Consider the following 24,027-nt stretch of genomic DNA (forward strand, 5'->3'; position numbering starts at 1 on the left):
AGAAGAATTGCTGCCTTGAACAAATAACGAATAATTAGATTTAGCTTGTTTGAAACCCGTAAGCAATAAGATATGAGAAAGCTTATTGATTACGCTTGTTAACATGCGTAAAAAGAAGGTTTTAGATGCTGTTTTTACTATGTTTTAACTTTGTTTCGGACTTTTTCTCGGTCGTTTGAGTTCCAATTCATGCAAAATTCATATATGATGGTTTGTGGTTGGCTTATATTGTATTTATGACATTTTAGAACCATTTGGGAGTGCAAATTAATCAAAAGAAGCAAAAAGACGGAAATATCTACATGGGAGGCGCCAGACGCCTGGGAAGGCTGCAGAAAACTGTTTTTCTTCCAACTTTGCCCTTAATGAAATGCGTCTTCCAATGCGTTTTGGTGGTTCCAACCGATGCATACGTGTAGAAGAAGTGTTCCACTATCAGTTTGAGCACGATTTAGTCAGTCAAACGAGTTGGAAATGGGTGATTCACCATCGTTTTAGGACCTACCTAACCAATTCTGCACAGCTATAAATTCCAGCAGCTTCTCCACCAAATTCATCAAGCCTTGCTTCCTTCTCTTGATCATTGTTAGTGTTTCTTTGTTGCTTTCTAAGTACTTTTGAGTTGCTTTCATTAGTTGCTTTTAGTTTTTAAATCCCGAGCACTTTACATTTCTTTATTGAGCTTTGTTTTGTTTCCATTTGTACTTAGTTATTTTCTACTTATTCAAATATATAAAAATCCAGCACTTTGCTTATCTTCCCTTTGCCTTTACTTTATTTTTAGTTAAGAGAGTTGTGTTTTTGGAGGAAAGAGCACGTGACACTCCCCCTTGCTTGAAAGTGAATGGCGAAGCTCTCAATCCCGAGCAAAACTCTCCGTTAGTTAACTTTTGTTCTTCACACATGCATTTCAATTTCAACCATTTTACTTGCTGTATTTTCTTCAATATGTCTTGCTAAATTCCCGTCTTTAGCCCGGTTATGGATAGTTAGCCTTTAATTCCTACAAAAGGGTTGCTAAGAAGTAGTGTTTTTGCTTTCCACTCATTGCTCAACATGTTTTCCCAAAAAGTTAGGATTTAGAGAAGGCCACTGTAAGTCTTAACAAGTCAATACTGAAAAGGTTGCTTAGTTGCATTGTTGAGTGGTTAAACCGAGGAGAGGAGCGCCTTAGACATAAGGGTTCCAGTTAAGTAGCCTAGACATAGAACCTTAACCCGAGGTTGCGACTATTTCCATCCTAAAACTAAGATATCTCTCATAATAGACATATTAGGGAATGTCTTAGGACTTTGAACTTGCTTAGACATAAGTCAAGTGAAAAGCGTAGTCGTTGGTTCCTAAAGTAAAATGCATATCGTCCTTAGCGTATCCTTGATTCTTTGTTGGCTAACTTGAAGTAATTCGGGCTAGGTTTTACCATTATAAGACCAAATCCCAAATCCAAAACCATTATTTGTGACCACTTCCCATTTTACAAGAATCACTCATTTCAACGTTCACTATTCATTAAAACTTTGGAGTTTGGAAATTATTTAGAAGTCCTTGAGGATCGATACTTGGATACTCCATCCATTTTATATTACTCTGACAGGTGTGCGCTTGCATCTATAGAATTGTTACCACGCTTAGTGCGTGCGTTCAGCATAACACCAGTCAAGTTTTTGGCACCGTTGTCGGGGACTTTAGTTTTAAAATTATTTTCAAATTCTTTTAGTTTTTATTTTTTTGAATTGTTGTTGGGTGTAATTTCCATCCACCGTTTTTGTTCTATATTTTTGGTCGTTTATCTCACAAGGGTAAGTAAAGTGCATGAGCACAAGATCTTTTCTTCTACCCCTTGACCCTGAGATTGAGCGGATCCCTTCGAAAAACTCGAAAGGAGCAAAGACTTCAAAAACAACTAGAAAAGCAAAAGAGAGAAAAGGTGAAATCAGTCCTGAAAGTGAGGTAGAGAGTACGAGCACATGAATGGCAGATATTCCACCTCGTGATCCGGTTGATCCACCTGCTGTTAACGGTAATATGAGGGATCACGCAAGAAATGATGAATTCAACCATATCCAGATGGCGGGCAACAGAGACGTGGCAATGCGAGAATATGCCGCCACGACTTTTCAGAACTTTGATTCAGGGATAGTCAACCCTATTCCAGCCCACGTAAACTTTGAGCTTAAACCAATGATGTTCCAAATGTTGCAGACAATTGGACATTTTGGGGGGCAGGAACATGAGGATCCACATGATCATCTGAAATCATTCATTCAAATTGCAAATGCATTTCGATTACCTGGTATAACAGACGATGCTCTTAGACTAACACTTTTTCCATTTTCTTTGAAGGACCAAGCTAGAGCATGGCTCAATGCATTTCCACCGGGATCCATCACCACATGGGGGTCGTTAGTGGAGAAGTTCTTAACAAAATTCTTCCCACCTACTCGCCACGCTGATATCAGAGAGGAGATCATCTCCTTTAGACAGTATGATCGTGAACCTGTTCACGAGGCGTGGGAAAGATTTAAAGAACTCATCAAGAAATGTCCGAACCATGGCTTGCCGGCATGCATCCAGATAGAACATTTCTTTAGAGGTTTAGATCATCCTACTAAGATGATGCTAAACAATGCTGCCAACGGAGCCTTTACAAAGAAGACATTCAATGAGATAGTCGACATCCTAAATGACTTAGCTTCACACAACGAACTATGATGTTCGCAAAGATCTAGGGCAGCACCAAAGAAGCAAGATCCAGCTGGAGTTTTGGCTCTGGACATTGCGACCTCGATGCAAAAAGAGATGGTTACAATGAACCAGAGGCTGAAAGAGATGGCATTGGGAATAAAAAATCCATTAGCCACGCCGACACAACCTGTGCAGTCGGATTATTGCACTCCTGCCCCTGTTTGCCAAGTCAACGATCTCATCTGTTCATTTTGGAGTGAAAACCATATTTATGATAATTGTCCACATAACCCTGTTTCCGGTTTTTATGTAGGACATGGGAACAATAGGAACTTTAACCCATATTCGAACACCTACAACCCAGGTTGGAGGCACCACCCTAATTTCTCATGGGGAGGTCAAGGAGGTTCGAGCGGTTTTAATCAAGGGCAGAGCCAGCAGAACAAGCAGCCCTATGTTCACCTACACAGCAATACATCCCGCCACCGCAACAGCAGTACAATCAGAGAACAGAGACTCCACTAGTTCAAAATAACAACTCAAATCTTGAGAATATGATGAAGGAGTACATGGCTCGAACCGACGCAGTGATACAATCCCAAGCGGCATCAATGAGGAATTTCGAGACCCAATTGGGACAGCTCGCCAATGAATTGAAGAATAGACCACAAGGTTCTTTTCCAGGCCATACTAAATTACCAAAACAAGAAGGGAAAGAACAGTGCAAAGCTGTCACCCTTAGGAGTGGACTGGCATATGATGGACCAACAATGCCAACAACAAATGTACAGATTCCGTCCACTGAACCAACTGTAAAGAGACCAGGAAATCCAACAACACCAGAAAAAGAAAATATTAGAAAAGGTAATGAGGACACCCCGAGTGTTCCTCTACAGGTACAACCTTCTTTTACCCCTACTCCCCCGTTTCCACAAAGATTAGTTAAGAAAAATAATGATTCCCAGTTTAGAAAATTTTTAGATATTTTAAAAAATTGCATATAAATATACCATTAGTAGATGCTCTAGAACAGATGCCAAATTATGCTAAGTTTTTGAAAGATATAGTTTCTAGGAAGAAAAAGATAGGAGAGAATGAACTGGTAGCCATGACAAAATGTAGTAGTGAAGCTGTAGGCAGCCCGCTACCAATGAAATGTAACGATCCTGGCAGTTTTACCATTCCATGTTCCATAAGAGGAAAAAACTTAGGCAGTGCATTATGTGATCTAGGCGCTAGCATTAATCTTATGCCATTATCAGTTTTCAAATCTTCAGGCATAGGAGAAGCTAGACCTACTACGGTTACCCTCCAACTAGCAGATAGATCTATCATAAGACATGAGGGAAAGATAGAAGATGTTTTAGTCCAGGTGGAAAAATTCATTTTCCCTGCGGACTTTATCATTCTAGATTGCGAGGCAGACTTAGACGTTCCCATTATTTTGGGAAGACCATTTCTAGCCACTGGGGATATAGTTTTTAATGTGAGGAAGGAAGAAATTACAATGAGGGTAAATAATGAAGAAGTTAAATTTAACGTTCTAGACGCCATGAAATTACCAGGAGACTTTGAAGAGTGCTCTGCTATAACTAACTTGAATCCTGTTATGTTTGATGAGTTTTATGACTTGTTAGTTACAGAGATTGAAGAAGAGCTTGATAAGATAGTAGAAGGACCAGAAGATGTGACTAATCCTGTTGAAAAAATACAAAAAGAAGAATGCAAGTCGTTACTTCCGTCCATAGTGGAACCACCCACTTTGGAGTAGAAGCCATTGCCGTCGCATTTGAAATATGCGTATCTAGGGGATAATGACACTTTACCAGTTATTATAGCCTCCAATTTATCACCTACTAATGAATATTCTTTATTGCTGATTTTGGAGAAGCACAAAAAGGTCATTGGATGGACGATAGCAGATATCCGAGGGATAAGCCCGGCCTTTTGCAGGCACAAAATCTTATTGGAAGAAGATGCTAAGAACTCTATTGAGAGTCAAAGGCGGTTGAACCCGAAGATGAAAGAGATTGTAAGGAAAGAAATTCTTAAATGGCTTGACGCCGGTGTTATATACCCAATATCCAACAGCAGCTGGGTAAGCCCAGTACAGTGTGTACCAAAGAAAGGGGGTATAACCGTGGTGGCCAACGAGGAGAATGAGCTCATCTCAACCCGAATTGTGAGTGGGTGGAGTGTTTGCATTGACTATCGCAAACTCAACAAGGTAACGAAGAAAGACCATTTTCCTCTACCGTTTATTGAACAGATGCTCAACCGTCTGGCAGGTAAGGATTTCTATTGTTTCTTAGATGGATATTCGGGTTATAATCAAATTACTATTGCTCCAGAAGACCAGAAGAAGACAACATTTACGTGTCCGTATGGTACGTTAGCTTTCAGGCGAATGCCCTTTGGATTATGCAATGCACCCGCTACTTTTCAGAGGTGTATGATGGCCATCTTCTCTAACATGGTACAAAATATTCTAGAAGTTTTTATGGATGACTTTTCTGTTTTTGGAAATTCTTTTGACGCATGTTTAGTTAATTTGGAGAGAGTATTGGAGAGATGTGAACAAACAAACCTAGTCTTAAATTGGGAGAAGTGTCATTTCATGGTACAAGAGGGTATTGTTTTGGGGTCACAAAATTTCCAAGCAAGGAATAGAGGTAGACCACGCTAAGATAGACATCATTTCAAAGCTACCTCCTCCCACAAATGTTAAAGGGATTAGAAGTTTTTTAGGGCATGGGGGATTTTACCGCCGCTTTATAAAAAACTTTGCTAAAATTTCTAAACCCTTGTGTCAATTGTTAGAACATGATAGACCATTTTTTTTTATGATGACTGTTTAAAATCATTTGAAATGTTGAAAGTTGCTTTAAGTTCAGTCCCTATAATTATCGAACCTAATTGGGATTTACCTTTCGAGCTCATGTGTGATGCTAGTGATTATGAAATATGAGCTATGTTAGGACAACGTAAAAACAAGATCTTGCATCCTGTGTATTATGCTAGTAAGACTCTGACCGGTGCACAACTCAATTACACTACTACTGAAAAGGAACTGTTAGCAGTTGTGTTCGCCTTTGATAAGTTTAGGTCTTACTTGATAGGCACAAAAGTCATTGTTTTTACTGACCATTCTGCTTTAAAATATTTATTTGCTAAAAAAGATGTGAAACCACTTTTGATACGGTGGATTTTGTTACTTCAAGAGTTTGATATTGAAGTTAGGGACAGGAAGGGTACTGAAAACCAAGTTGCTGATCACTTGTCTAGATTGGAATCCCCGCTCTGTGATGAACAGTTTATTGACGAGCAACTCTTACGAGCTGATTCAGTTCCGTGGTATGCCGATATAGTAAATTATTTGGTAAGTCGAATAGTTCCTTATGAGTTCAACAAGCAACAGGTAAAGAAATTTCTAAATGAAGTTCGATGTTATCGTTGGGATGAGCCTTTTTTATATAAGCTAGGACCTGACAATATCTTACGCAGGTGTGTCGCAGAAGAAGAGCACGAGGCGATATTAGACGCTTGTCATATGTCTCCATAAGGAGGACATTTTGCAAGACACAAAACCGCAGCCAAAGTTTTGCAAAGTGGGTTCTTTTGGCCCACTCTGTTCAAAGATGCACATAAGTTTGCCCAGGTTTGTGATACATGCCAACAGACAGGTAATATATCTAAACGCCACGAAATGCCTCAAACCCCGATCCTGGAGATTGAAATATTTGATGTGTGGGGTATAGATTTTATGGGTCCATTTCCATCTTCTAATGGTAAGCTTTATATATTGTTAGCAGTAGATTATGTTTCGAAATGGATAGAAGCCATTGCAACTGCTACCAATGATTCTAAAGTTGTCATTCGTTTTCTGCAAAAGCACATTTTTACGCGTTATGGAACCCCGCGTTGTCTGATAAGCGATGGGGGGGCTCATTTTGTGAATAGGTCTATGCAAAAGTTGTTGACTAAATACAATGTGCGTCATAGGGTTGCAACAGCATATCATCTTCAGTCGAATGGGTTAGCCGAAATATCTAATAGGAAGATAAAAAACATTTTAGAAAAAACTGTAAATCTTAACCGTAGGGATTGGTCTTTGAAGCTTGATGATTCACATTGGGCATATAGGACAGCATTTAAGACTCCCCTCGGCATGTCCCCCTATAGGCTAGTTTTAGGAAAAGCATGTCATTTGCCCCTTGAGCTAGAATATAAAGCATTCTGAGCTACTAAGGAATTAAATTTTGATTTGTCGGCTGCAAGTGAAGCGAGAACGTTACAATTGTTGGAATTAGAAGAACACAGGCAATTTTCTTATGAGAATGCTAAGCTGTTTAAGGAAAAAACTAAACAGTGGCATGATAGGCGTCTTCAACCGAACAATCTTCAAGAAGGTGATCTGGTTCTGTTATTCAATTCTAGGTTGAAACTTTTTCCTGGGAAACTTAAGTCTAGATGGTCTGGTCCCTTTAAAATTTTTAAAGTCTACCCATATGGGGCAGTGGATCTAGTTGACACTAAGGGAAGTATTTTAAAAGTAAATGGGCAGAGACTTAAGCCGTATTTTGGAGAACCAGTGGATAGAGGAAAAACCTCTATTCAACTTTCAGGTCAATAAATGTTTGCGAAAAATGTTTTTCCTTCTTATCCGTTTTGAAAGAACAAAAGTAAAGGAAGGAAGTTTTTTTTATCTTACATTCTTTTTGTTTAATTATAAAAAGGCTTTCTTATTAAGAGAATGTTTTTTAAAACGTTGAAAAAAAGAAAAAAGAAAAAAAAAATTACGCAGGCACCAGGCGCCTGCCCTTTGCGAAAAAAAATCACGCAGGCGCTCGGCGCCTGCTCTGTTTTTTCCAGTATTTCAAATTTCTTTTTCCTTCGTGATTTGGGTTTCATTTTTCGACTTTTATGGGTTTTATTTTGGGTCAAACATTAATCCTTTGTGATTTAAGTTTCAAATCTCTCTTTAAACTAAAAAATACTTCAATTCTTGTTTCCCTAATCCTATTTGGAATTCAAACTTATTTTTTCCTTTTAGGTTTAGGAAACCTAGTTGAACTTAAATCTCAATCCCTTTCCATTTAGGATTTAGTTTGGGGAAAGCTTTAAATAGACCCATTGCCTAAGCCTTACACCTCCACACAAAAACCCACACACATCTTTTCTTCCCCTTTGTTTTTTCGGCAAAACCACTCATTCTACACCATTGTTTTCGATTTTCGACCACAACCAAGAAGAAGCAGAAAATTCCAGCCTTTATTTCTTTCTATGGCTTCTTCTTCTCAACACACATCACTCCCTACTTCTCCTTCCCAATCTTCTACACAACCTCCTATGAAGGCTCCACATGGTTATGTAAATTTTCAGCAACTACCCACCCTTAATATACCTCAAAACAGTGAGTTTAGGACTGAAAATCCTCAACAACTTCCTCCAATGATCAATCCGGGTATGTACCAACCGTTTATGTTTAACCCGGTTCCTTCCTATCATTTTCCCTTGTCTCAAATGCAAATTCCAGCTAGTGTTCATCCTTATGGAATGCCGAACCCATCTACTCTATTTCCTAGCCTTCCACCTTATTATGGAATGGGTCATTGGGTACCTCCACCAAATTATAGGATGATTTCACCTAGGGTTCCCCCACCACCTCAACTTCCATTCCTAGAAAGAGGACCTCAAGCACCACAATTGAACCCTAACATATTGAGTACCTTCAACATGGGACACCTAAAACCCTTAGAGCCTCCTAGGATGCCAGTCCCAACCAATATGCCAATGGATGCAGGAGTTGAGCATGGAGGAGAGCAAGAGAAGAGCCATAGCCAGAGGCTAGAGCCCAGGGTTTCGATAGGGCAAAAGAGGAAGGGCAAGAAGGTGATGACGGACCCAGAAATTGAGGAAAATGGGAGTAGTAGGCGTCTGACGCCTAAGGATTCATCTATGGAGAACAGGGATGAGGAGCAGTTTTATTCATCTCCATTGATTATTACACCGGGAGATGGTAATGATGATTTTCTACTGGTTTCACGAGGTAATTGTTCAAATATGCCGGAAACAAAGGATACCGAGAACGAAGTGGTGAGAACAGATACTCAGGAACCTTCCCCATTGGATAAACCTACAGACGGAGCATTTTGTAGTCACCAAGAGTTGCCTACTGGGGCAACTGGATCTACTCCGTTGGCAACGGATGAGTATGTCACACCGATGGCCACTCTACCAGGGGTAAGGGATGCTCACACTATTCCTTCTAATGCAGTTAACCTGTTTGGGTGTGATACAGGTAGATCCAAGGTTGGGGAGAATAGTACTCAAGAACCTACCAGCGAAGAAGATCCTGAGGACACGCAGACGATAAGGGAAACGTTCCAATACAAGAGGCGGGAGAAAAAGAGTTCAAAACGTCGTGCAGTTCAGACTAAGAGGCCGACAGTGCCCATGACTGAACCTAAAATGAGAGCTACGAAAGCTAAAGCAGCTGAAGCTAAGAAGAAGGTAGTGGCACCTGGGCCAGTTGATACAATCGAACTGGACTTGTCTGAGGGAGAGGAGGTCGAGACGAAATGGAACGCGGCAAATTTAGCCACTCGAACTTCATTAATGAAATCCCGTAAGATTATGACAGAATTGGGATTCGACCTCACTCTAGGAGATGTGCCTGATGATTGGATGGAGACCGCTAGAGATAAAGAATGGAGACCACTCATTCAGCCCATACAATGTGAGGCTTTGGAGTTAGTCAGAGAGTTCTATCCTGCTGTCCATCCTCAGTCACATATAGCCATAGTGCGTGGGAAGGAAATAAGGTTTGATGCCACTCAGATCAACTACACCTTCAACATTAAGAATATCAGAGATGCTGTGGGCAATAAGATGTTAGTGACTTCGACTCTAGAACAGCTTGATGAGGCTCTAGAATGTGTTGGGAAGCCCTCTGCCACTTGGGATTTGACTACTCATGGCAAAGTACGACTAAAACCCGAGGATGTTTCCCTAGCTGCTGCAGGATGGTTATACATAGTCAAAAACAGAATTCTGCCAACGGAGCATGATGAGCATGTCACTCAGGATAGGGCCCTGCTGGTTTATGCCATGCTAAAGGGCATAGATGTGAATTATGGAGAATTGATCAATACCAGTATCCATGAGTGTGCCCACCGGACACGTGTTAAGCTTTATCACCCACGCTTGCTCACTTCTTTATGCTTGCGACAAGGTGTGCAGCTCCCTGAGGATCAAATTAAGAAAGATACCCCAGTTGTGGAAGAGAAGAATATTCGGAGAATTATCGCCCATGCGCTACAAAGAAGGGAAGGTACTGGGACGTCTCCTACATCGGAGATCCGTCGTCTCCGAGAGGAGAACCAACAGCTGCGAGATCAGGTTCGAGAAGTCGTGCACATATCTACCACTTGAGGGCTTCATTGGATTTTGCGGTTTTACCTTCATGGCCTCCAGCGCTAGCTGCTATCCTTGGTCATCCATCTTCCAGTACCGACACTGATCCTAGTCCACAACCTCCAACTTGATGAAGGAGAGGTTCCTTCTTTGCTATTTTTTGTGTTTCATTCTTTTGGTTAATGATGTTGTTTCCATATTCTAGCATTACTACGCATGTTTTTTTTGTATTGATTATGTTTCGAGTTAAGTGAAGCATGTATAAAATAATATCGTTTATCTTCTTATCACTTAAAGTATGCCTTCACTTAGCCTTAGTTTAGCTTTTCACATGCCTACTGTGAAGCATCTGTGTTGTGCATGTGATTTCATGTCAATGATGATTCTAAGAGATTGCTGAGTTTTCTGTTCTATGCCTGACTAAGCTTTGAGCTATTTCCTTCGTTTATGTGATAAACTCATTTTCTTTTATGTCTTTTTGATCTTTACAGACTTTAAACTTTTTCATTACCCTTATATAGGAAGTCCTTGTCCTTTTTACTGTTCAGCCTTTTTCATCCGATGCAAAAGTCTTTTCCCAGTGAGGACACTGTCTCTCTTAAGTTTGGGGGGGACAGTCGTTGTGTCAGTCATTATTTCAGAAAGATAAAGTGTGATTTATATTTGAAAAATCATGCTATTTTCTTTTGAAAAAGAGTCAGTTGGAAAGAAAGAAAGTGTTGAAAAGCACTTAGCTTAAAAAAATAGAAAGAAAAAAAGAAAAAAAAAGAGACAAAAGTTGCAAAAGAGTAAAAAGAGTCTTGTTGAGAGAAAATAAGAGTGGGGAAAAGACTTGTGTTAGAAAGAAAAAAGTGGTAAAAACAATGAGAGTTAAAGAAAATGTGTTTATGATTTCCGAGTCCTACTGTAGACACCCATTTAGTTTTAGGTTGGGTGTTGACTTTGAAAATAGCAGTAAGGATGGTGATAAGTGACTTCGTGTTTCTCATTGTCGTCGTCTTATGACCTAGCTGTTAGTTTCAAGTCTTTCTATGAGTAGCTGTGGTTGAAACCGATGTTAGTGTGTGGAAACCTCAGGGGCTAGTAGCCGGTCTTTCAGATGTAAAAGTCTCAATGTAAAAAGGGAGTGTGCAGATTCCTTAGGGGTATTTGAAAACGTTTTCTGTTTTTGAAAGGAAAAAGGATTTTGAAAGCGAAAGTTTTTATCATTTCAAACTTGGTTTATAGTGACTATGCTTACAGAGGCAATAAAATGGTAGGCTTTGACGTCTTTTCCCTAAGACAATTTATGATTGAACATCTCGGTTGCTTTTGCTTTATCTTTACTTTGCCTTTACTTTATTTTTAGTTAAGAGAATTGTGTTTTTTTGGAGGAAAGAGCACGTGACACTCCCCCTTGCTTGAAAGAGAAAGGCGAAGCTCTCAATCCCGAGCAAAACTCTCTGTTAGTTAACTTTTGTTTTTCACACATGCATTTCAATTTCAACCATTTTACTTGCTGTATCTTCTTCAATATGTCTTGCTAAATTCCCGTCTCTAGCCCGGTTATGGATAGTTAGCCTTTTATTTCTAAAAAGGGTTGCTAAGAAGTAGTGTTTTTGCTTTCCACCCATTGCTCAACATGTTTTCCCAAAAAGTTAGGATTTAGAGAAGGCCACTGTAAGTCTTAACAAGTCAATTCTGAAAAGGTTGCTTATTTGCATTGTTGAGTGGTTAAACCGAGGGGAGGAGCGCCTTAGACATAAGGGTTCCGGTTAAGTAGCCTAGACATAGGACCTTAACCCGAGCTTGCGACTATTTCCATCCTAAAACTAAGATATCTCTCATAATAGACATATTAGGGAATGTCTTAGGACTTTGAACTTGCTTAGACATAAGTCAAGTGAAAAGCGTAGTCGTTGGTTCCTAAAGTAAAATGCATATCGTCCTTAGCATATCCTTGATTCTTTGTTGGCTAACTTGAAGTAATTCGGGCTAGGTTTTACCATTATAAGACCAAATCCCAAATCCAAAACCATTATTTGTGACCACTTCCCATTTTACAAGAATCACTCATTTCAACGTTCACTATTCATTAAAACTTTAGAGTTTGGAAATTATTTAGAAGTCCTTGAGGATCGATACTTGGATACTACATCCATTTTATATTACTCTGACAGGTGTGCGCTTGCATCTATAGAATTGTTACCACGCTTAGTGCGTGCGTTCAGCATAACACCAGTCACTTATCAAACTACTACCTCGAAGCCTGCTTAAGCCCATAAATCAATTTGTAAACACCATATGAAAATTGTTTAAAAAAAGGCAAATTATCAAAATAAATTATTGAAATTCATTCCAAAATGTTCTGACAAAAGTGTTGCGATAAACAAAATTGTTGCAGTATAATGAGTACAATTGTTGCTATTGAATAAACTATCGCATCAGATTTTGAAGATTTGTGACGTTTGTAGAAAGTGTTGCAACATAGTATAGGTCACCACAACTATTGCAACATTTAAAAAATTCTTCTAATGTTGATATAAATTGTTGCAAAGTAGCAACGATCAACAAATTGCTACAACAAAGGTCAAAAACGGCTGCGAAAAAGACAACTATTGCAGCGAATATCTAATGCTTGTTGCGCTTCTAGAATCGCTGCATGGTACTAGCCGTCTGCGAAGTGCTACTAAATGGTCTAAAAAAGTGTTGCTACATGATCCTAAAGTGTTGCTATAATATAAACAATTGTAGCAGTTATTATAGAGTTCCAGCGGTTAATAAACTGTTAGTCAACTTCCAGCATCGGTCGTAAAAAGCGTTGTCGCAAATGAAACAAAATGATGCAATAGGTGATTCTATGCCAACGGTTATTGAGAGGCACTTCCAGCGGTTGTAAAAACTGCTGTGATAGTCCTTGTAACACTGGTTCTGCCAGCAGTTTGTTGACCGCTACGAAAAATGTTGCAGCGGTTAAAAACCGCCACTATAGATCAATATAACCGCCGCAATAGCCCCACCTTCTTGTAGTGGAAGGCGACATACCAGACGCTCCCTCTTAGCCGCTGTGATAGTATGCTTATATCCTAATGGGAGATCCATATACACCTCTTCGAATAGATCACTATTAAGAAAAGTGTTATTCACATCAATTAAGTTGGACTAAAGGTCAATTTAAAGAGACAACAATAGTAAGTAACACCTTGACAGTAACAAGTTTTGCAATCGGTGAAAAGGTCTTTATATAATCGAGGCCTTCTTGTTGGGTATAGCCCGTAGCAACCAACCATGCATTATACCTTTCAATAGTCCCATCAGAACGGTATTTAATTTAGTAGACCCACTTACATCGACTAGAGTGTTGTCCGGATGGTAAAGGGACAACAATCCATGTTTGATTTGCTTCCATGGTTTGTAACTCCTCATGCATAGTAGTACGCCAATGAGCAAATGAGACAGCTTGGTGATAAAATTGAGGTTCAAAGTCAATAGAAATATTTAGAATATATTGTCTATAAGAAGGAGACATTTTCTCATAAGACAAAATCTTCTGTAATGGATATCGAGTCTTGATATCTGGTAAGGCTGTGGAATGAAGAAGACTACAATGATAGTTTTTAAGATAAGTGGGTGGCTGAGAAACACGTTGAAACCTACGAATAGGAGCAATAGCAGATGAAGAAGTCCCAGCAATAACATCATTAGCAATGTATCCAGTATTAGCATTATCACCATTGGTATCAGTAGGAGCAACAAAGGTTGCAAGATTTCCATTCACAAGAAAATCAGTAGGAATTTCATCTCGGGCAGATTCATCCTTAAAAACCTGTGATGCATAAGCCGGCTGCTGTGAAACAATATTCTAATCAGTAATAGTATTTGGAACATTAATATTGGCGGCCGAAGAAACTGGAAGAGAAACAGCAGTAGGTATACCAGAAAAATCAAAAGCCTTCGGCAAAATACAATCTGGAAATGGATCAACAGAATCATCCTTTAACGGAATTAAACTGAAGGGAAATATATCTTCATGAAAAATAACGTCCCGTGAAACAAAAAAACTTCTTGTTCTCAATGTCAAATAGTCGATACCCCTTAACACCTGGTGGATATCCAATAAAAACAGATGGAATGACCTTTGGATCAAACTTGGACCAATGAGATGGAGTTGTTGATGCAAAACATAAACAACCAAAAGTGCGTAGCATATAATAATCAGCTTCTTTGTCATATAACCGAAAAACAGTGTGCGCGAATCAATTATGGAAGAAGGAGTACAATTGATCAAATAACAAGCATTTAGAATGCAGTCCCCCTATGACCTAATAGGCATATGTGACTGAGAATACATTGATCAAGCAACATTAAGTAAATGTTGGTGTTTCCGTTCTGTAATTGAATTATGCTCAGGCCTTTTGACACATGAATATTGGTGAAGAACACCCTTTGAGAGGAAAAAATCAGTGAAGGACAATTCTGGAGCATTATCAGATCTGAACTGCTTTATAGTTTTCTCAAATTGTGTTTCAACATACTTGCAAATTTGACGAACTATTCTTAAGGAATCAAATTTTTGGTGCATCATGAAAACCCTTGTAAAACGAGAATAATCATCCACAAGGGTAAGAAAATACGGATAGCCATTATAAGTAGGAGACCGATAAGGACCCCGTGTATCACAATGTAAAAGATCAAAAGAACTCTCAGCAAGTTTATTATGAGACACAAAGGACAATTGATGTTTTTTTGCCAAAGGATATACAAGACCACGAATCATGAGAAGACATACATGACTCCAAATGTAAAACATCTTTTAAAACAGTAAGATGCTTAGATGAAGGATGTCCAAGTCGTTGATGTCAAACACGTTGATTAGGCAAGTGGACAGTACATACAATATTGGTGGTACGAGCATATGCCGCAAAAAACAAGTAGAGACCTTGCCAAGTACTGCCCTTGCCAATCGTCCTCAAAGAGGATTTGTCTTGAATGAGACAAGAATCACCAAAAATTAAACCATTAGAGAAGAATCTCTCGTTAAGGCACTAACTGAAACCATGTTAAATCGAAATTGGGAAACAAATAAGACATTCTGTAGAATAATCTTATCAGTCAGTTGTACATTCTCAATAAACTCAACAGAAACTCGAGAATTATCAGGCAAAGGGACATGAACTTCAGATATTGGTTTCATATTAAAAAATAATTCTCGAGAATAACATACATGAGTGGAAGCCCCATAATCAATAACCCACTGATGTAGAGAATTGCCAGGAATATTCAAAGTATGAAAGCAAGGAGTAGTTGAGCACGGATTTGGTTGAATGAATCGTTCAAGCCCATGAGGAAACACATCATGTACTCAGTTTGAAAATACTCAACAAGAGACTTGACTCATCCACAAGTGTAATGACTGTAAGAACAATTAGGGCGAGCAGCAAGTTCGGTCCATCAGGTCTTCATTTTCATAAAATAGGCACTTACGGATAACTGACTTGAACTAATGTAGACAAATCACGACGAAGCTGAAAAATTTGAGGTTGATTTTGCCGTTGAAATCATTCTTGCAGATCTAACCAAATTTCTCTTTGGCGAACAAGACACTAGCTGATATCTCTTTCAAAAGAGAGTTCAAGATCCATGCAATGATGACGTTGTTGCAAATGATCCAAGAATTGAGATGTTCATCCTCAGGTTATGGAATTGATCCATCAACGAAGCCGAATTTCTTCTTCACAGTTAAGGCTATCTTCATCAATCTGGTCCAGGTGGTGTAATTTTCATCATTAAGTAAATTTGAAACTAGAACAAGGCTATTGTTATCAGAATGATGAAGGAAGTAAGGGTTGATATACTGTTCAAGGGATGATTAAATAAAAGATGGAGAAGAAAGATTCGTTGTAGGGTTGACGAAGTCGTCTTCAACCATGGCAGAAGCAAGAAGGCGGAGAAATCAACAAACTTTATTGAAAAAGTAATTGCTAGACTCTCAGAAAAAAATCAAAAAGTCGTCTGATACCATATTACGCTCTAGAGTAACTTAAGATCATGCTTAATATTAATTATCAACAGAAAGCCATATATATAGGTCATACAAGAGTAATAAGAAATTAGTTACACTTTAACTAATAGCTAACTAAGTAACTAGTCCTTTCCAAAACTGATTGTGTGTACTTTCTTGTTTATGAATAGCCTAGCTTATTTTTTTACTTGTATACTACTTATAGTTTTAATTTTATAAAATTCAATCCCAAACTTAAATAAGTTAAATGTAATATTATAAGTCAAAGTTCAAGATATGTATTACCGATCAAAAGTTCGTGTGTTGTACTAAAAAAAATTATGATATAAATAAATAAATATTTGAGTGTTTTTTTTTTTGTTTTTTTACAACAAATGGGAGTGGGGATTTTTATTTTATTTTATTTAGAAATTATATATTTCCAGAGTATTGGAATAATAAATTTTACGTCTTTTTCAACACCAAACTTATAAATGATTTTTTTAGCACTAATACACATATTATTTGATTAAAATTCTGAAAAAAATGTTCACATATGGGTGATTATCATTATATATTTACAACATTTAAGTTAACGATATTTTTATTGGAAATCCAAAAGGTTAATTAAAATAAAAGTAACACCTCATACTCAAAAGAGTCGACCCTTCCGATCCTATTCGTGAACAAGATACTGAGGGTGTCCATCTACCCCACAACGATGTCCTGGTCATCGCCCCTATGATTGACCACATCATGGTCAAGCAAGTCATCATTGATAGAGGAGCCTCGACCAACGTGCTATCCATGTCTGTATATTCGACTTTGGGCTGGGAGCGAGCTCAGCTCAAGTCGAGTCCTACGTCGTTAGGATAACTCAATCAACATAAGTCCGAGTCCTGCTGTTAAGCCCCATAGGGATGTTGTTGCGCCTCTGCTTAATAGTTAGAGGATAAGTGCAAGTGCACACTGTCACAAGTAATAATCTGGAAATATTCTAAGTTCGTCTCCACAGGGACTAGTTTATTTTAAAAATATGTTCTACGAACTACTCGAATGAGCAATCGAGTTTAGGATAAAAATAATTGATTGGTTGAAATGCACGTTTTATAATTTAATAAAATAGAATTTTGAAACCAACCCTCATACTACTTACTAGTTTGAAGAGAAATGAATTACGCCTATCAGAATCTCACACTAAATTTACTCTCTAATTGGAAACTGGTTCAACTTCTATTCCATACCGCTTTTGGTTTGTTTAGAAGAGTAGGCTAGTATTTAAAACATGTCTGTAAAATATTAGAAGAATCCTAAGTAATTAAAACTCCAACTTATGTTTAATGGGTAAGGGAGCCTATGTCTAGGATCTTGTTTAAGTTCTTATGTCTAAGTAACTTCCCATTTTATCTTGATGAACTCCGTTGACTCTAACCTTTTCAGAATTAAACTGAACTGTTGTGATTTAAACAAGTGGCCAACAAGTAAAATCAACTAGATTAATTAACTCAATCAAGATAAGCAATTTGAGCGGAAATGCCGTGCTATTTGATAGATGTAATTAAAATGATGGGAACTAAGTCATTCGTAAGTGGGTTGGAAAAACAAATTAGCTACTCATAGAAACATGAAAAATAGAAATAATAAGAAGTTGATTGAAATAAATGTCATATTAAGTTTAAGAAGTAATTACAATAGCTAAATTAAAATCGAGAACCAAAATCTAAAGAAAATGATAACAACAAAAAGTAATTGCAATCAAAATAATTTCAGGAATGTTGAACACAATTAAAGACAAAACAAATTATAAAAGCGTAAATTCTAGAGAGAAAACAAGCTGGAATTTAAATGTCAAGTGAGCTGCCCTTTCAAGCTTGATGGAACTTGGTATTTATAAGCTAAACCTTGCAAGTTGGTGGAGAAAATCTTGGGTATTTGAGTGGAGGAGCTACAATGGGGCTTAACAGTATTTGGTTGCACGGATCAAGGGATGGGTTGAGATTTCTTCCAACTGCCCGGTCAACAAAAGCCCTTATTTGTAGGTGGAGAATGCGCCAGACGCATTGTTGAAGTTTCTGGAGTGTTGGCGATGCGCCAGACGCATCGCTGCTAGCTTTAAGATAGCCTCTGTGTCATCTGTAGTAGGTGCATTGCTGTTTTTTCCTTTCTTTTTCCCTATAAAACATATATATTTCCTCATAATTCCATCTATTTATCCAAAACCAAGTGTACAAGTATTTCCCAAGAAATAATCCCATTTATATCGGAATCAATGCATGAAACATACGTATTTAATTTCAGAAGACACTAAACATGCACAATTTGTAAACACTTTTTCCTAAAATTCAAGACTTATCACACCCCCAAAGTTGAGAATTTGCTTGTCCCCAAGCAAGAAAACAGCATTTAGCAATCAACAATTCGCATGCAAATTATGCAAATGAACCAGCATTAAGCACAAACCATGTATTTTGTACATATGGCGTCTCAGGAGGAACGTCAAAGTTCGACTACCTACTACCTTGCTCAAGCCAAATCATCATAAAACCAACTTCTGTTTAAAAGATTAAAACATTTCTCACTTCTCCTTGGTTTTCAACTCAAAACATTTTTCTATCTAGTAGAGACTATGCACACTTCCATTAATGTCAAAATACTTGTTTAGCACAAAAAGACTTAAAGACATAAACATCACTCATGAGATTCTCTAGGTTGGCAACCAATTCGAGCCTGTCGATTAATGAGTTACACAAAGTCAGGCTAGATCAAAGTTACTACCATCATACTACGAGTATCCCATGGATATATATATATATATACATATATTTTCTTTTTTTTTTTAGCAACAATAAGAATCTGATTAGGTACTCAACTAAATACAAAATCCAGGACCCACTCCCCCAAACTTGAAGGGAACAGTGTCTGCACTGTTAAAAGTGTGAAAAATTTTAATGCTAAAAAGTTTGAACACTAAGGACAAGGATTCTCTTAAAAGATGAAAACGTTCAAATTTTATGACAAAAGGAGGCAGAACGGGGTTTATCAAACAAACAAAGTGGCAAATGAATCATGGCTTGATCAAGGTAGTAGAAAGGAAAGCTAAAACGTGGTCCTATTGGTCATCATAGACGGTGGCTAGGTGGTCTTGATATAGACGGTGAGCTGAATTGTTCGATCATGGGATTTTCCTCCATTTCGGTTGATGATTGAACCGCCGACAATCGCGCTAAAGCAGCGCGTGTCCTACGCCGAACGGGTAATTCTAAATTGATAGCCCTCGCCGACCTTGTCCTTACAGATTTCATTGTTCCTCTCGACTCTTCCACTAATTGCACATCACTATCATCACCATTAAGGGATCCTTCTTCAACTCTGTCAGTGTCTATGCCTTGGCTTGGAGAATCTACTGAAACACTCCCTCCTACTTCGTATTCGTCCCTACTCACAAACTCAATAGAATTAAATAGTACATCATTCAAGGAACGAGGATGCAGTGGCTCCGTAGTACAATCTTTCTCCTGTACACCACTAGTAGGAATTGGGTAAAGTGAAAGTCGATCCTGTGGTGATGTGGAATTCGAAACAAACTCACCTATGCTAGGGTCGAACTCAATGCTATTGTCTTTTTCTGTCTCACTTATGCACACTGACCACCTCTTGTAATAAACCAATTGAGATACGGAAGGCCTACAAATACCTGGCACAATAGTCTCTGATATGCAAAATTGACCATCTGATGTGCCAGCCGCATCCTCTGTACTAACAGAGGCATTTGTTGTGACCAACGCATTGGCTTGCTTCGTCCCAATCACATTGCCAACAACAACATTATCGCCCTGAAACATACCTTCAACGAAATCAGTACGTAAATGCGTAAATTTTACCTTCTTGACATGTCCTGCTGCTAATTTAGTTCGAGCAAGTGTTCGGGTCCACTGTGGTAGTAGCATAGGAGAATCATGAATGAATCGTTCTCATCCTCTTCGTCGGAACTCAAAAGGAGTATCTTCCTGTTTGAATCCCACCTTAATTTTTTTTGTTTGGACTCAGGCCACCATGGATTTCGAAGCGCCCCCATACTCGGAGAAATAGTACAGAGGGGTCTTTTTAGGGCTCAACGTCGGGCTTCAGAAATTGGAACAGCCTTTACAAAGGGTTTGGGTTTGGGCGTAATCAAACTTACCCCTAGACTAGAAGTGCTCCGCCGACGGCCATGGTCGTCAGTAGAGGTACGCTTGCGGCGAGGGATTTCGACAGGCGGCCACGGGCTGTCTTCATCAGACAATTGGAAACGCCAATGACCTACTGGAGAAGACCATGGCAACAAAACAGAGCTCCGGGAGTGCGACGACGAAGTTCCTATGGTGGCTTCTAGGTCTGCGAAGAAGATGATGAGAAAAACAGGGGGGGTGCAAAGAAGAAGATGAGAGAAAATTGATTTTTTGACTTTTGTTTTTAGTTATTTGTCCTTTTTTTTATTTATTTATCAAAAACTGGGTTTAAAAAGATACATGGGTTACACAATTGGGCCTAAAAATGAAAAAAAACCCAAAACAACCTATTTATTCTTATTTTTCGAAAACTGATATATATATATATATATTTTTTTTAAAAAAAAAATAAATGCAATTTAAACAAAGTCTTTAGAAATTACAAAACTCAATAATTTTTTTTTTAAATAAAATCCAAATTTTCCTTTTAAAACGAACTTTTTTTTTTTAATAAAAGGAAACTTCAAAACTAAAAAATAAAATAATTCACATCGAGTGCCCCTCCCATCAAGTTCAAAAAAAAAACCAAATGAGGGACCAATCAAGTCATTCATGTATTTAAAAAGAAAATAGAGGTTTTACCTCTATCAAATTGATTTCCAAAATAAGGCTTAACTCTTTGACCGTTAACTTTAAAAATATTACCCGAATTGTCTTATAAGTTGATAGCCCCATGAAGATATACCTTCGCGATTTTGAATGGGCCGGACCATCGGGACTTTAACTTACCGAGAAACAATCGGAGTCTAGAGTTAAATAATAGAACCTTCTCACCTACTTGGAGGTGCTTGGGCCTTATTCGCCGATCATGCCACTGTTTTGTTTTTTCCTTATACATTTTGGCATTTTCATACGAAAACTGCCTAAATTCTTCAAGTTCGTTTAGCTGCAATTTTCTTTCTTCACCTGCAGCAATAAGATCAAAATTTAGTTTTTTAGTGGCCCAATATGCTCTATATTCTAATTCTAAAGGAAGATGACATGCCTTACCAAATACCATTCGAAAAGGAGACATACGGAGAGGAGTCTTGAACGCAGTTCTATATGCCCATAATGAATCATCTAGTTTAATTGCCCAATCTTTTCTATTTGTATTGACCGTTTTTTCTAAAATATTTCTTATTTCCCTATTAGATACTTCGGCCATACCATTGGTTTGTGGGTGATAAGCAGTAGCAATTTTATGTTGAACATTATATTTTGCTAATACTTTACTTACTGCTCTATTAACAAAATGTGTTCCTTTATCACTAATTAAGCATCGTGGAGTGTCATAACGAGTAAAAATATTTTTTTGCAAAAATTGAATAACAATTCTAGCATCATTTACTGATGTTGCTATGGCTTTTATCCATTTAGACACATAATCAACTGCCAACAAGATATACATTTTACCAAATGATGGTGGGAAAGGTCCCATAAAGTCAATGCCCCAAACATAAAAAATTTCTACTTCTAAAATTGGATTAAGAGGCATTTCATTTTTTTGAGATATGTTACCTACCCTTTGACATTTATCACATACCTGGGCAAATTGTTGGACATCTCGAAATAATGTGGGCAAAAAAAAACCACTTTGTAATACCTTAGCGGCCATTTTTCGTCTAGCATGATGCCCACCATACGAGGACGTGTGACATGCATTAAAAATTTCTGTTTGTTCCTCCTCAGCTATACATCTGCGCAAAATATTATCAGGACCCAACTTATATAAATAAGGCTCATCCCACCTATAGTGTTTAGCATCATGCAAAAAATTTTTTACCTGCTGCGAGTTGAACTCATAAGGCAAGATACCACTTACCACGAAGTTTGCATAGTCTGCATACCATGGAACATTATTAATTTGAAGGACTTGTTCATCAGCAAAATGTTCCTTGATTTCTGAGGGTTCGTTCTGATTAGTGGACTCTAATCGAGACAAGTGGTCTGCCACCTGGTTTTCTGTTCCTTTCCTGTCTCGAATCTCCAAGTCAAATTCTTGGAGGAGTAGAATCCATCTAATTAACCTTGGCTTCGCATCTCTTTTTGCAAACAAATATTTTAGGGCAGAATGATCAGTAAACACAATAACTTTCGAGCCTATTAAATATGATCTGAACTTATCAAAAGCAAAACCAACAACTAATAGTTCTTTTTCAGTGGTGGTGTAATTAAGCTGAGTTGCAGTCAAGGTTTTACTGGCATAGTAAACTGGATGTAAAATTTTATTTCTCCGTTATCCTAGCATGACTTCTACTGCATAATCGCTTGCATCACACATTACCTCAAATGGCAAACTCCAGTCAGGCTCTATTATGATAGGTGCTGAACTTAATGCTTTTCTAAGAGTATTAAATGAGTTCATGCATTCTTCATCAAATTTAAATGGCCTATCAATTTCTAACAATCGACATAAGGGTTTTGAAATCTTTGATGAAACGTCGATAAAAGCCAGCATGTCCAAGAAAACTACGAATACCTTTAATAGATGAAGGTGGAGGAAATTTTGAAATTATCTCGATTTTTGCCCTATCTACTTCCATACCTTTGTTGGAAATCTTATGTCACAAAACAATACCTTCTCTTACCATAAAATAACATTTTTCCCAATTTAAGACAATGTTTGTTTTCTCACATCTGTCTAAAACTTTTTCAAGATTTTCTAAACAATTTTCAAATGAATCACCAAAAACTGAAAAATCATCCATAAAAATTTCAATCACATTTTCAATCATGTCAGAAAAAATTGCCATCATACACCGCTGAAAAGTAGCTGGTGCATTACACAAACCAAATGGCATTCTTTGAAATGCAAATGTTCCGTATGGGCATGTGAATGTTGTTTTCTCCTGGTCTTCTGGGGATATTATGATCTGGTTATATCCGGAGTACCCATCGAGAAAGCAATAGAATTCTTTGCCTGCAGGACGATCAAGCATTTGGTCAATAAATGGTAAGGGGAAATGGTCTTTTTTTGTTACCTTGTTAAATTTGTGGTAGTCCATGCAAACTCTCCATCTAGTTACAGTACGCGATGGGATTAATTCATTTGCTTCATTTGAGATGACCGTCATGCCACCCTTTATTGGCACACATTGAACTGGGCTAACCCAGCTACTATCTGCTATTGGGTAGATTACTCCTGTATCAAGCCATTTAAGAATTTCTTTCTTCACAACCTCCTTCATCTTGGGGTACAATCTCCTTTGATGTTCAATTGAGTTGCTTACTCCTTCCTCTAAATGTATTTTATGCATACAAAACGATGGGCTGATTCCCTTGATGTCTGCTATGGTCCATCCAATAGCGTTCTTGTAACTTGAGAACACCTGTAATAACAAATTTTCATGCTCATTAGATAATGATAAAGATATAATAACCGGTAAAGTTTCATTTTCTCCTAAATATGCATATTTTAAGTGATCAGGTAGAGGTTTTGCTCCAGTTGTGGAGGCTCAATGATCGAAGGCTGCATTGTCCTGATTCCTTCATTGGTCAATGTTCCCGTCTCAGGTTTCTCTATTGGGCATGTTGAGGTACCTATGTTTCCTACCTCCTCTGCTTCTTGTAACTCTTGCTCCAAACCTGCAATCATCAAATCATAATATTCTTCTATAGAAACAGGGTTAGCTGTATTGATGGTCGAGCATTCTTCTACTTCATCTGGTAGCCGCATGGCATCCAGAACATTGAATG

The 24,027-nt window shown here is 38.1% G+C and overlaps 1 non-coding gene across 1 annotated transcript; it reads right to left on the reverse strand.

Annotated features, from left to right (window-relative positions):
- Positions 1 to 2,451: 2,451 nt before the first annotated feature.
- LOC148213070 (small nucleolar RNA R71) lies at positions 2,452 to 2,558 on the reverse strand. Its single transcript, XR_015793195.1, has one exon. It is a non-coding gene; the product is annotated as a small nucleolar RNA R71 (small nucleolar RNA).
- Between the last annotated feature and the right edge of the window lie 21,469 nt (positions 2,559 to 24,027).

This window comes from Momordica charantia (assembly GCF_013281855.1).
Source record: "Momordica charantia cultivar OHB3-1 chromosome 1 unlocalized genomic scaffold, Mcharantia_2.0 BLBB01000001.1, whole genome shotgun sequence".
In the NCBI taxonomy this organism is placed as follows: domain Eukaryota; kingdom Viridiplantae; phylum Streptophyta; class Magnoliopsida; order Cucurbitales; family Cucurbitaceae; genus Momordica; species Momordica charantia.